Source organism: Gorilla gorilla, chromosome 7 (genome assembly GCF_029281585.2).
Source record: "Gorilla gorilla gorilla isolate KB3781 chromosome 7, NHGRI_mGorGor1-v2.1_pri, whole genome shotgun sequence".
Taxonomy (NCBI): Eukaryota; Metazoa; Chordata; class Mammalia; order Primates; family Hominidae; genus Gorilla; species Gorilla gorilla.
The window spans coordinates 109,010,029-109,024,428 of record NC_073231.2 but is presented as its reverse complement, the minus strand read 5'-3'; the positions used below and the strand labels follow the sequence as shown (position 1 = coordinate 109,024,428).

At 43.8% G+C, this 14,400-nt stretch overlaps 1 protein-coding gene across 2 annotated transcripts in view; it reads right to left on the bottom strand.

The window, feature by feature from the left end:
• The window catches only part of BAALC (BAALC binder of MAP3K1 and KLF4), a 92,683-nt gene that overhangs the window by 41,801 nt on the left and 36,482 nt on the right, over nt 1-14,400 (bottom strand). The window lies entirely within an intron of this gene.

Genomic DNA, 14,400 nt, shown 5'->3' with positions numbered 1-14,400 from the left:
AACTTCTAAGCCATGTGCAGCCGCCTGTCCCTCAACATCCCTTATCCTTTTCCCAGTAACCCCATCCCCACTTTCAGACTGTGTGGGGTCAGAGCCCGTGACCAAGGGCAAAGCCAGTCACACTCAGCATTCTTGTAGACTATGTGGTTCAGGGGCATCGCATGGCCCGAGTTAGTAAATCTTAGGGCTTCTACAGGAGCTACTAGAAAAATGGCTCTATCCATTGGACTTGAATCTGGGAGCTGTGAGGTGGGGCTGTGGCAGTGGTCTGGCCATGGCAAAGGGAGGGCCTTTTTGAGAATGAAGCCAACAGAAGAAGGGGTTTGAGAGAGGGAGATGCTGGGTCCATGACATCAGGTGACTTGAACCCAGCCTTACTCCAAGCCAGCCCTATCCTAGGCCTTCCTGTTACCTGAGCCAATATAGACCTGTTTCTTTGCTAATTTATTAACAAATTAACAAATTCTTTGTTAATTTATTACTTGCCACTGAAAGAGTCCTAACTGACACACAGTGTAAACTTCAAGCTCTAATCTTTATTAGCACTCACCTAAGTTCAGCACTCCTTGGACACTAAGTCACAAAAGATTCTCTATCTTGTTTGCATGGAAGCTGGGATCTACACTGGGGTTCAGATGTGTCAGGACCTACTGGTGGGTGCCAGAAGCATATCTGCATTAGGGATTAAGGGCTCTCACCAAAATAACTCCCTCTAAGGGAAGAAGGACCCAGGCCCAGCAAGCCTTACCCAGTGTGAAGATAAGCCAAGCCCCAGAGGTCAGAGGGGAGGAGCATGTGTCCTGTCCACAACCTGACCCCAAAGAGATGAGGGACCATGAGCAAAAAGCAGAAAGCTGTTTGCCAAAATATTAACTAAGACATAGAGTACAAGCAACACTACTTGGGGGCCACTCTAAGCTTATAGCTTAACACAAAAAGGGATGAGAGTCTCCTCTCCTGCTTTACAATGCAACTCTGTTTGTTCTGCACACTCTGGCTCTGGAGCAGGGTTTCTCAGTCTCAGCAATACTGACATTTGGGATGGGTAATTTTTTATTGTAGGGAACTGCCCTGAGTATTACAGGATGTTTAGCAGCACCCCTGGTCTCTACCCGACTGGATGCCAATAGCATCCCCACTCCCACCTTGTATTATAACAACCCAAAATGTCTCTAGACATTGAGAAGCCACCAGTTGAGAACCACTGCTCTCAAGCATTGGTGGCTGTGGCAATAATAAAGAGGGGACTTTGGTGCCCACTAGAAGCGGCAATCATGCCCAGCCACAAAAATAAGTGTGCCTGGAAGATATGATAGTGCCTGGTGTGTGTGTATGGGATGGGAGGAAGAACATCGAGGGAGGGGGCACTTTCTAAAGTGGAAAATGAAAGAAGAAAAAGCAAAAATAGGACCCCCCAATGGTAGCAGAACAGCACATGGCCAATATTACCTGTAAGAGCCAGCTGAAATACTTTGGGAGACTTTGCAAAAGGACTAAGGTCCTGAGAGAACAAGTAGTGGCATGAAACAGTGAAATAGCTCTCTGAGCTCACTGCTTTCCATGTGAGCCCATTTATATCCAAAGACCAGTGGGACCTGAGGACATTTGGATTAAACTTGGAAAATTGCATAACCTTGAACCATATGAAATGAAATAGCTCAGCTCAAGATTATCCATTATCATCTGCTCAGTCACAAGTTCATTTACTTATAGCCACAGGATAAGAAACTCCAGAAAGCACTGTTTAAACTCAGTGCTTTCTCTATTTCTGGGGCATGGACATTGCAGTGTGTGGTTTGGGAGGCTCATACTGAGAGAAAGCAGGAAGGGGTTTCCTGGGCAAATTTAATCAAGAGTCCCTGGGGTAGCAGGAAGATTAGCTTGAATGAAAAGGCCTTGAGACAGACAAAAAGTCATCTCTATTGGGGCAGGCATGGATCTTGGTGGAAGAAGCAAGGCCCTTTGGAATTTTCAAAAGTAACCAGATCCATTTATTCACTGCATTTTTATTGGCACTTTTATGTCTAATGCTGAGGGGCTATAATGTCATGAGAATTGGCTTTGCCGTCAAACAGCACTGGGGTTCAGTCCCTTCATCACCACCTACTTGTTATGTGATCTTAGGCAAGTTCCTTCTGCAAGTCTCAATTTCCTTATCTAATAAAGCAGAGACCATAGTTGCCTCCTCGCAGGATGATTGTGAAGGTAGCATAAAGGAAGTGGCTAGAGCAGACCTGACACTTAGCAGGTGCCTTACTACATGCTGGGGAGCCCCCCACAAAGGGAAGCAACTCCTGGACATCCAGTAAGGGGATGAGTGTTCCTTGGATGCTGTTACCAGATGGGCCCTGAGGGAGACTCACAGATGAATGAGGCTGGGTCCCTTGCCCTGAAGAGGCTGGGCATCCCATTCTCCAGATCTACTCAACACTCACATTGTGCTCAGGTGTGGAAATGGGCAATGTGGGCCACAAGGAGAACTAACCCAAGACACCAGAACAAGCAGAGAAGACAAATAATGTTTCATATGAACAAGAGAAGAAGACTGGGCTTGTGCTCCATAGGCAATGTACTAAGCAGTTAAGGAGATGAACAAGTAACCCAAGGTCCCTACAAGGCCCATGGCCACAGTGACTTATATTTCAAGTTCAAAGTCCTTTGTACACTTGTGACTATTTCATTAATGATTTGGTTACGTTCATCCCCAGTGCTAGATGATAATCCTTTCTCAAATGAAAAATGGTGCCATTTTGGGGAGGAAAGAAACATAGTATCACAGAGAATCCAGTTTACAATCCCAATCCCTGCAGTCTCCCCAGATCGCTCAGTGAGGTGTCATTGGACTCCTCTCTGGGGAGTCATTTAATTTTGAGGCCTGGGGCAGAGCCCCATATGTTACTCTGAAGCACTGATGTCTTTGTTATAGCAAGAAATTAAATTGACATAGAAATAGGGAATGATGTTGATATCTTTATACTTTGATAAATTATGTGTGTATAAACTTTAGGATAACCATTAGAATAGAAAGAGAATGCAAAGACTTCAAACTATTATAGGGATGAACATGAGATATGAGGAACAATCCAAAAGAAGATGAAAACACAGAGGAAAAAAATAGAAAAGTAGGAGGAGACAATTTGAAGAATTTTATGGGCCCATTTCTTTGCATGAGTAGAAAGTGTGGTGCTCCCTGGAGAGGGTGGGGCCGTGATGGGAGTCGGGAGAGTTCAGAATGGTTAAAGACAGGAATGAGCAGAGACCATCTAGATTGAGTCAAGTAATCATCTTGCAGCAACCAGGGCCTGGCTGAGGCTTCAAATTACGCTTTTGCAATAGAGGCAATCAGCTATAAAGATACCAAATCAAGCAGAAAGCTGCCTGGTACGTACAGAATCAGTGCACAGAAAATTAGGTGTTGAGGCTATTCTTCGGAGACTAGGGAGTGGTGAAGCCAGGGACAAGAACACCGCTCCACTGCCCATCATGCCACCGTGCCCAAGGACAGATCTCTCCTTTACAGAGGGCTGGAGAAACACTGAGACATTCTTATTACCCAGTTCCCACACTGATCAGACTCAGGCAACTCATAAATCAACAGAATAAACGACAGCTCTCTGTGGTTTAGTCCACATAGTTCTCTTTTTTTTTTTTTTTTAATTATACTTTAAGTTTTAGGGTACATGTGCACATTGTGCAGGTTAGTTACATATGTATACATGTGCTATGCTGGTGCGCTGCACCCACTAACTTGTCATCTAGCATTAGGTATATCTCCCAATGCTATCCCTCCCCACTCCCCCCACCCCACAACAGTCCCCAGAGTGTGATGTTCCCCTTCCTGTGTCCACGTGTTCTCATTGTTCAATTCCCACCTATGAGTGAGAATATGCGGTGTTTGGTTTTTTGTTCTTGCGATAGTTTACTGAGAATGATGATGTCCAATTTCATCCATGTCCCTACAAAGGACATGAACTCACCATTTTTTATGGCTGCACAGTATTCCATGGTGTATATGTGCCACATTTTCTTAATCCAGTCTATCTTTGTTGGACATTTGGGTTGGTTCCAAGTCTTTGCTATTGTGAATAGTGCCATAATAAACATACGTGTGCATGTGTCTTTATAGCAGCATGATTTATAGTCCTTTGGGTATATACCCAGTAATGGGATGGCTGGGTCAAATGGTATTTCTAGTTCTAGATCCCTGAGGAATCGCCACACTGACTTCCACAATGGTTGAACTAGTTTACAGTCCCACCAACAGTATAAAAGTGTTCCTATTTCTCCACATCCTCTCCAGCACCTGTTGTTTCCTGACTTTTTAATGATTGCCATTCTAACTGGTGTGAGATGGTATCTCATAGTGGTTTTGATTTGCATTTCTCTGATGGCCAGTGATGATGAGCATTTTTTCATGTGTTTTTTGGCTGCATAAATGTCTTCTTTTGAGAAGTGTCTGTTCATGTCCTTCGCCCACTTTTTGATGGGGTTGTTTGTTTTTTTCTTGAAGTTGAATCTCTGAATAGACCAATAACAGGAGCTGAAATTGTGGCAATAATCAATAGTTTACCAACCAAAAAGAGTCCAGGACCAGATGGATTCACAGCCGAATTCTACCAGAGGTACAAGGAGGAACTGGTACCATTCCTTCTGAAACTATTCCAATCAATAGAAAAAGAGGGAATCCTCCCTAACTCATTTTATGAGGCCAGCATCATTCTGATACCAAAGCCTGGCAGAGACACAACCAAAAAAGAGAATTTTAGACCAATATCCCTGATGAACATTGATGCAAAAATCCTCAATAAAATACTGGCAAACCGAATCCAGCAGTACATCAAAAAGCTTATCCACCATGATCAAGTGGGCTTCATCCCTCGGATGCAAGGCTGGTTCAATATACGCAAATCAATAAATGTAATCCAGCATATAAACAGAGCCAAAGACAAAAACCACATGATTATCTCAATAGATGCAGAAAAAGCCTTTGACAAAATTCAACAACCCTTCATGCTAAAAACTCTCAATAAATTAGGTATTGATGGGACGTATTTCAAAATAGTAAGAGCTATCTATGACAAACCCACAGCCAATATCATACTGAATGGGCAAAAACTGGAAGCATTCCCTTTGAAAACTGGCACAAGACAGGGATGCCCTCTCTCACCACTCCTATTCAACATAGTGTTGGAAGTTCTGGCCAGGGCAGTTAGGCAGGAGAAGGAAATAAAGGGTATTCAATTAGGAAAAGAGGAAGTCAAATTGTCCCTGTTCGCAGACGACATGATTGTATATCTAGAAAACCCCATTGTCTCAGCCCAAAATCTCCTTAAGCTGATAAGCAACTTCAGCAAAGTCTCAGGATACAAAATCAATGTACAAAAATCACAAGCATTCTTATACACCAACAACAGACAAACAGAGAGCCAAATCATGAGTGAACTCCCATTCACAATTGCTTCAAAGAGAATAAAATACCTAGGAATCCAGCTTACAAGGGATGTAAAGGACCTCTTCAAGGAGAACTACAAACCACTGCTCAAGGAAATAAAAGAGGATACAGACAAATGGAAGAACATTCCATGCTCATGGGTAGGAAGAATCAATATCGTGAAAATGGCCATACTGCCCAAGGTAATTTACAGATTCAATGCCATCCCCATCAAGCTACCAATGACTTTCTTCACAGAATTGGAAAAAACTACTTTAAAGTTTATATGGAAACAAAAAAGAGCCCGCATCACCAAGTCAATCCTAAGCCAAAAGAACAAAGCTGGAGGCATCATACTACCTGACTTCAAACTATACTACAAGGCTACAGTAACCAAAACAGCATGGTACTGGTCCCAAAACAGAGATATAGATCAATGGAACAGAACAGAGCCCTCAGAAATAACGCCGCATACCTACAACTATCTGATCTTTGACAAACCTGAGAAAAACAAGCAATGGGGAAAGGATTCCCTATTTAATAAATGGTGCTGGGAAAACTGGCTAGCCATATGTAGAAAGCTGAAACTGGATCCCTTCCTTACACCTTATACAAAAATCAATTCAAGATGGATTAAAGATTTAAACGTTAGACCTAAAACCATAAAAACCCTAGAAGAAAACCTAGGCATTACCATTCAGGACATAGGCATGGGCAAGGACTTCATGTCCAAAACACCAAAAGCAATGGCAACAAAAGACAAAATTGACAAATGGGATCTAATTAAACTAAAGAGCTTCTGCACAGCAAAAGAAACTACCGTCAGAGTGAACAGGCAACCTACAAAATGGGAGAAAATTTTCGCAACCTACTCATCTGACAAAGGGCTAATATCCAGAATCTACAATGAACTCAAACACATGGTTCTCTTGAGCCTGCATCCTGGTCGTTAGCAGCTGAATAGTCACCAGTTCTGCCCTGGGTGAGTCACCACATCTGGTTGCCACGCTCATCTATTTTAAGTTGAACCTCTTCAGCTTCAAGTTCAGAAGATGACTTTTTACTATGTTTTTGTCCTCCCTCCCATATACACTCACATGTGCTCATGCACATGCTGAAGTCTCTGGAACTATCTGGGAGAGAGCAAAGGGTAACACAAGGCAGCATGGACTGGAGGACAGATGGACTGAGTTCTGTCGTCACCAGCTATGTGACTTTGGGCAAGTCACTAAGCCTCTCAGAGCCAGCATTGTCTCACTTGTAAATTAGGGATTGAATTTTGGGGGACGCAGTGAAATCATTTATAAAGTACCTAACACTGTCTGCCACACAGAAGGTGCTCAATGAATGGCAGATATCATCCCCTGCAGCTCTCTGTGTATTAGCACAACTCTGGTGACATGGTATGAAGGCAGAATAACCCTCGGTCCCAAAGATGTCCACTCCTAAGCACCAGAACCTGTGAATATATGAGGTTCCACAGCAAAAGGGAATTCAGGTTGTAAGTGGAATTAAGGTTGATAATCAGCTGGTCTTAAAATAGATTATCCTGAAATATCCTGGTGGGCCCAATGTAATCACCAAAGTCCTTAAAGGCAAAAGAGGGAACCAGAAGAGAGAGACTCAAAGGAAATATGACTGTTTTTAAAGGCACAGAGAGATGCAATGTTGCTAGTTTTGAAAATGAAGGAAGGGCCATGAACAAAGGCATGCAGGCTGCCTCTAGAAGCTGGAAAAGGAAAGGAAATGGATTCTCCCAAGGAGCCTCCAGTAGGGCATGCAGCTCTGATGACAACATATCAGGCTTCTAACCTATGGAGCTGGGAGATAATACATTTATATTGTTCAAGCCACTAAAGTTGTGGTAGCTTGTTGCAGTAGCAATGGAAACAAACACACTTGACATCATGGGAGTTTCCCATTCTGTTTTCAGGGACCATGCCCAGGAATTCAGTTAATACCTAATGGTGCTCTGTAAACTTAGGTATTCCAGTGACACAACCATAACTTCTATGCCTGCAACCAGCTTCAATAATTATATGCCTAGGTTCATGAGCAGATATGGAGCAGAGGTGGTGGGGCTGGATAGCTACTCACTGCAACTTTGTTGGAAAAGAACTGACCACTGCTAGCAATTCCATGGCAGTCATACTGAAGCCTGAGTGTCCACCCACTGCCGGAAAATATGCTTCATGACACCTGGGCCTGAGAGGCTCTCCCAAGCTATAGATTACCTGGTTTTGCAGGGTTGTCCCATACCCACCTCCCCAGATCTGGTCCCCCCATACCCTCTCTTACCTGTACATGGTGTGTGGCCATGCTACCTGCACAGTCCTTCTTGAACCAGCAGAGCCCCTAAACTGCTGTCTCTCCAGGCAAGTGCAAAGGCAAGAGGGTAATGGGCTAATGGGCAAAACCAGGAAAATAAGAACAGTGGAAGTGGTTAGGACTCAAAAGGGAAATAAGACATTCCATGTTCTTCTCCACTTCCCATCATCTTTGGGATTCTGATAAAGGACTCTTGGCCATCTTGCTGGTGTCCACCCAACAGCCATTCTCACTCTCCTTGGCAGACCTCATTTCCTATGACAAAGGCTGAAATGGCAATCCTGGCTCTCCCAGCTCCCCAGCAGCACTTCCCCCAGCCCCAGGAAATAAAACATGACTGGTTTGAGATAATAGTGGTTAAATCCTCTCATTTTCCAGTGATGTGTTCTATGGTGAGAATGTGATTTAATTCTGTCCCATGATATGTCAAGGTCATCTTCTGTGGGGCTTCTGGGAAAAAGATAATGGAGGAAACTTCCTTTCCTGCCTCTGAATGGTGTTGCCTGAGAGTGAATGAAGACCTGTCCTCATGGGGAAGAAGTCCTGGAAGCCTGGCCTCCCTGTACTATGGAGTTAGCTCACCCTGGAGCCTCCCTGCCTCTGAGTTTCTTGCTATGGAGATAACAAATTCCTTGCTACTTAGCAGCCTGGTAGGTCATTCTGTCACTTGCAGCTGAAAAAGCTTATCCGTGAAAGCTCTCTCACGGATAAGTATCTTGGGATTCATGCAGACCCCAGGAATTCCTGGTCAGTTAGCACCTTCTTGATGGAGATGTATGGACCAAGTGGACAACACAATAATAATCAATAACATACGGTCTCTACTATCAGGACTTCACAGTCAAACACTGTGAGGATGGAAACCTCTTCCTATCTGCTCCTACCTCTGGATTCCAGAAGTCATGAAGACAGTGTGAGTCTTGTTACTTACTTCATGTTAAATCTACATTTAAGTCTTACTAGAGATCATTGATTGTCAGATGGAAAATTTGTTCTCTGAAAAGCCCAGGTGTTCCATATATAACCACATGTTACATCTTTCTGTCCCTCTTCTCAACACTACAGAATGAGGCAGAAAGCAATAAAAGCCATTTGGGCAAAAAAGCAGCTGAATCAAGCACTTTGCAGAGTTCACATCAAAGGGGAGTAAATGTTCAAAAGCCCAAAGCCCTAGCCTTGTGCAGATCTAAACAGTAGGATACTGGGAAGGGAGCTGGCCGGAGCCTCAGAAAATGTGGAGTTGAGATGTTGCACACCTGCAGATGAAGAAATGGGGGTTCCTTGGAGGCTAATTAATTCTGTGGCAAACCAGGGTGGGATATGAAACAGCAAAGGAGGCAGAATGAGGAAGATAAAAGAAGAAAAGGCTCTGGATGAAGCAGAAAGGAAATTTCATGTCTCATGCCCGGCTAGGTGCTTCACCCAAAATCCTCATGGAGAGGGATCCGGAGTCAGCCCCAGAACGACACTGCAAAATCTATCCAGTATATAAAGTATGGTTATATATATGAATACATTTTTTATGTTCAGTGAACAGCATAAGGTATGTTCTATAACATAGATTTGGAGTTCTTAACTTTGGTTGCAAAATCCCAGGTTAAAAGAAGCCAACTTTTCACCTGCTACCTAAGTGGGTGCCACCACCAGTATGCAGCATGTTTGGCCCATAGAAACTGCTAATAAATATTAGTTTTAATATCAGCTACTATTAACCAAATTCTTTTATTTTGTTATGGCTATTAGGTCCAAATCCCCTGTAGCTGTGGCCCTAGGTCCCGAGGAAATCAATGTACACTAAGACAGAAACTATTTAGCTACAGCACATGGGGAATTTTATTAGCGGCATGGGGTTACCTAAAGATATTCCTGGCCGGGCGCAGTGGCTCACACCTGTAATCCCAGCACTTTGGGAGGCCAAGGCGGGCAGATCACGAGGTCAGGAGATCGAGACCATCCTGGCTAACATGGTGAAACCCCCGTCTCTACTAAAAATACAAAAAATTAGCCAGGCGTGGTGGTGGGAGACTGTAGTCCCAGCTACTCAGGAGGCTGAAGCAGGAGAATGGTGTGAACCTGGGAGGCGGAGCTTGCAGTGAGCTGAGACTGCGCCACTGCACTCCAGCCTGGGCGACAGAGCGAGACTCTGTCTCAAAAACAACAACAAAAAAGATATTCCTACAACACCCTGCTCACAGCCTGACTCACCTAGGGAGCATTTGCAAAGATGAACACTCCAAAATTGCTAATTCCCTCCCCTTCCACCTCCAGAGCACAACCACTCACCTCTGGGGAGTGGCAGGAAGGAACCGTTGTGGGATAGTCGGTTCCTACAGCACCTCCACCCTTTCCTGAGAATTCTCTCTCTTCCTTTTAATATTCTGAAAGGCCTCAAAACCTCATCACGAAACCTAAACTCTACATCTCATATCCCAGAGAAAGGAAAGCCAGCTCTCTTCAACTTTTCCCCTTTTGAGCTGTGTTTTCAGGGATGCTATAACTGAGGTTTACTAGAGTTTTCTAATCCAATTATCCAGAAAGGAAGGAACAAAAGAAAAGCTATTACATAGATATTTGGTCATCCAGAGTCACCTGAATTCAAGAAGTTGGGCAGATACAATTTTGTCTTGGTTCGTTTTCAATCCTATCTATTTTCACACAATCATTGCTTTACATCTCAACTTGTTCTCCTCCTTGCCTGAAAGGATTTCCCCAAGGAAGGCTTGCCTGCTGAATCCCAAAGAACTGGCGGGCAGCATCCCCACTTTGCATCTTGCTCTGGCCCTTATTTTGTCTAATCCTCTCCCTACATCCTTCTGGTCCCTGTTTTCCAGTTTCTCTCTCCCTGGTGAGTCACGAGGAACGAGGCAAGGGCTTGAAGGATGCTAAAGTTGGAAGCCTCCTTCCTGTAACTGCCACAACATGTGAGGTTGGTGCTTTGGATGTAAAATATCTTGGAAGCAGCTCCTGTGCCAGCCAGGCCTGGATTCATGCTCTGCCAAATTTTTGTTCTGAGTCCCAGTTCCAGTCCCTTTCCTCTCTGAGGCCAAGCACGTGAGCCTTGGGTGCAGCCAGCCAGGAAGTCCCAGATTCAGTTCCTGGGTGCCATTCATGCAGTTAGATTTCTGGAAACCGTAGTGACCACTAACAGTAAACCACGGGCACCACCATTCTCTAAACACTGCTGTGATTTTACCCAGTTGTTCTCTTCTTTCTGGAACTCTAGTTGTCTTAATTTCTCCATCTCAGAATTGCATTCCTCCCACTCGCCCACTCTGTCCTATCTTTGGCCTGATCTCTTGGCTATAAATCTGCTCCTTTCTTCCACTTGTTCTTCACAGCTCCCCATTTCTGCACTCCCCCTGCTTATCATTGTCTTCTGGGCCTCCCAGTAATCCCAGAACCTGGCCCAGGCCTGCACTGTGGGCAGATTCGCTTTTGGGCCTCACATTCCCTCTGAGCCAGGAACAACAACTTCCCTCTGCAATGAGTACAACCAGCTCTCTTTGATCATGGAGCTGGGAATTCTGGTCCTCATCAGACTCCCTTAGGGCTTATCCCTGAGACTCTAAGGCCATCACAGCCTTCATCCTCAGCCTGCACTACTGAATATCCCTCCCACAGTAATTATTTGCCTACATCCTTATCTCCCCAGGAAGACCATCAGTGCCTCAAGAGCAGGACCTCGTGTTAGCCATCACCTGGCTGTGAGCCCAGCGCAGGGCCTCGCACATAATTTGTACCCACAAAGTTTTAAAGACTTCATAGTGACTGCTTCACATCCATTTGGAAGAAGACAGGATTGAATTGGACACACCCACATGAACTAGCTATGTGACTTTAGCCGAGCCATCTCCACTGGTATTCCTCAGCTGGGAAACGAGGAGGGTGAAGCAGGCCTAGAAAATCTCTAAGGATCCTGTTCTGCTAAAAGTCTGTGACTCCGCATAGAGCACATTGTGCTTCTATTCAGCACAGTGACCCTCCAAATGGTAGTTTTATTTGTGAAGAACAATTATCCAGAGTTTGGGATAATGCAGAAAAGATGATTAACGTTATGCTAGGAGCACTTCCCAACAAGCTCACCTAAAGGTGTTCTGGGGCTCCTACCCAGCATGACTTTACCCCCAGTGGACATGTGGAGATGTTTCAGCTGTAGAGGCCACACATGCTACTAAACATCCTACAGTGCCCACGACAGCACCCCCAACAAATAATTATTTGGGCCCAAAATTTCCATAGTGCTGGAGGCATTGAGAGATCCTGGCCTAGAGCGTGCAACTTGGTTTGCACATTTGATTAGGGCCAAACAGTTTACAATTCTGAGAACTGATCATGCATGATGAGTTTCTTTTCTGTCTGATAGAGAAGAGAACCCCAAAGACTATGGGTTTGGGTTTTGTGGGATTTTTTTGTTTTTGTTTTGTCCTTCAGGATGTAACTAGTTTTGTATTTAATTCAGCAATCTTATCTCAGCTTTCCTTCTTTCCACCAACTATTTTTAAAAGTTTCTCATATTCCCTTTTGTTCTGAGCCATTTATTTATTTTGTTTTTAAATTAAATTTTTTTTTTTTTGAGACAGAGTCTCACTCTGTATCCCAGGCTGGAGTGCAGTGGTGCAATCTCGGCTCACTGCAACCTCTGCCTCCCGGGTCCCAGTTCAAGCAATTCTCTTGCCTCAGCCTCCCGAGTAGCTGGGATTACAGGCACATGCCACCATACCCAGCTAATTTTTGTATTTTTAGTAGAGACAGGGTTTCACCATGTTGGCCAGGCTGGTCTTGAACTTCTGACCTTGTGATCCGCCCACCTCAGCCTCCCAAAGTGCTGGGATTACAGGCGTGAGTCACTATGCCCAGCCTAAATTAAACTTTTTATTTCAAAATCATCTATAGATTGTTGTAAGAAATCGTACAGAGTGATCTGAGTGCTCTTTTCTAATTTCCCCCAATGGTAACATCTCACAGAATTGTAGTACAAGATCCTATCCGGGGTACTGACATTGGTACAATCCACCCGTCCTATTTAGATTTCCCCAGGTTTAATTTGTACTCATTTGTATATTTGTACTTAATCCTATATGATTTTATTACATGTGCACTTTTACTTATCCACCACTGCAACCAAGATACAGAACAGCTCCATCACCACAAGGATTCTTCATGTCGCCCTTCTGTTAATCACATCCTCATATTCTCTTTTGAGCTGACTTTATCATCTAGCCGTGACCCTCATCAATGAGTTAAAAAGATAGTGATACCTGCTCACTATTTATCTGTATGATAATTAAGTTTTTAACATTTTGAGAAATATACTTTGATATAGTCCTCTGCTTTTTAATGAAACTACCTATTAAGTAGCAACTTGATAGCTGAGCTCCAACGACAAGACCAGATGGTTCCTAATTTCCCCACCAGAGATTATATTAATGAAAACCATCACTCTACATGCTAGGAACACACAGTGATCTTGAGCAAGCAGCCTAACTTCTATGTGATTTAGTTCCTTCTTCTCTAAAATAATAGCTCTGATTTTAAGGAATTTGTGGAGGATTCCTTAGTTAATATACACAAAGCTCTTAGAATAGTGCATGGCACATATAAATTACAATAAATTTTATGGTATATTATTTTATTTAATGTCCACATCAATCCTATGAGGTAAGAACTCTTGTTACCCTAACACAACTGATAAGAAAACTAGGACTGAGAAAGTTCAAGTAATTTTCCCAAGGTCTCAGCCTAGTAAGAGGTAAAGCAACAATTAGAACTCTAGTCTCTGTGATTCCAAGGACCACCTTGCCCTATTTACTGTGAGAAATTGGAATTTTGTGAGAAATTGGAAGGCTGTACTCAGAGTAAAAACCAGAAACTGCGGTCCTAGGGGAACACAGACTGCCAAGATGGTGGGGAATTTTGCATGGGATAGGTGGCTATCTAGAGAAGAAGAAGGCCGGGTACAGTGGCTTATGCCTATAAACTCCCAGTGCTTTGGGAGGCCAAGGTGGGAACATCACTCAAGGCCAGGAGTTTGAGACCAGCCTGGGCAACATAGTAAGACCCCGTCTCTACAAAAAATACAAAAATTAGTTGGGAGTGGTGGTGCACACCAGTAGTCTCAGCCACTTGGGAGGTTGAAGTGGAAGGATCACTTGGGCCCAGGAGTGAAGCTACAGTGAGCCGAGATCATGTCACTGCACCCCACTGGGCAATAGAATGAGATCCTGTCTCAAAAAACAAAACAAAACAAAACAACAACAACAACAAAAAACCCGCACACAGAAAGAGTGAGAAAAGGAGAAAAGGAAATTTTGAGATCCATATAAGCTCTCCATCTTTATGAAGTTCGAGAAATATCCCTTTTAACAACTTCAACAAAAACCCAGAGGAAAACCTTCATAAAATGAGCACAAGCATACTTTGTCTAAATTTTCTTCCCACAACAGGCTAGAAACACATGGGGAGATGAAACAAGTACCCACCAGCTCAAACTAACTCAGCAAGTCCAGCAAAGGGGAGGTAGCACAGCAGGAAGGCATGCGAGGGCCCTGCAGCATTTGCCCTCGGAAAGCAGAAGTTTTCTATTCACAGTTCTTCCTTCGAACTATTGATTCACATTGGGGCAAAATGAAAAATTTCCCGGA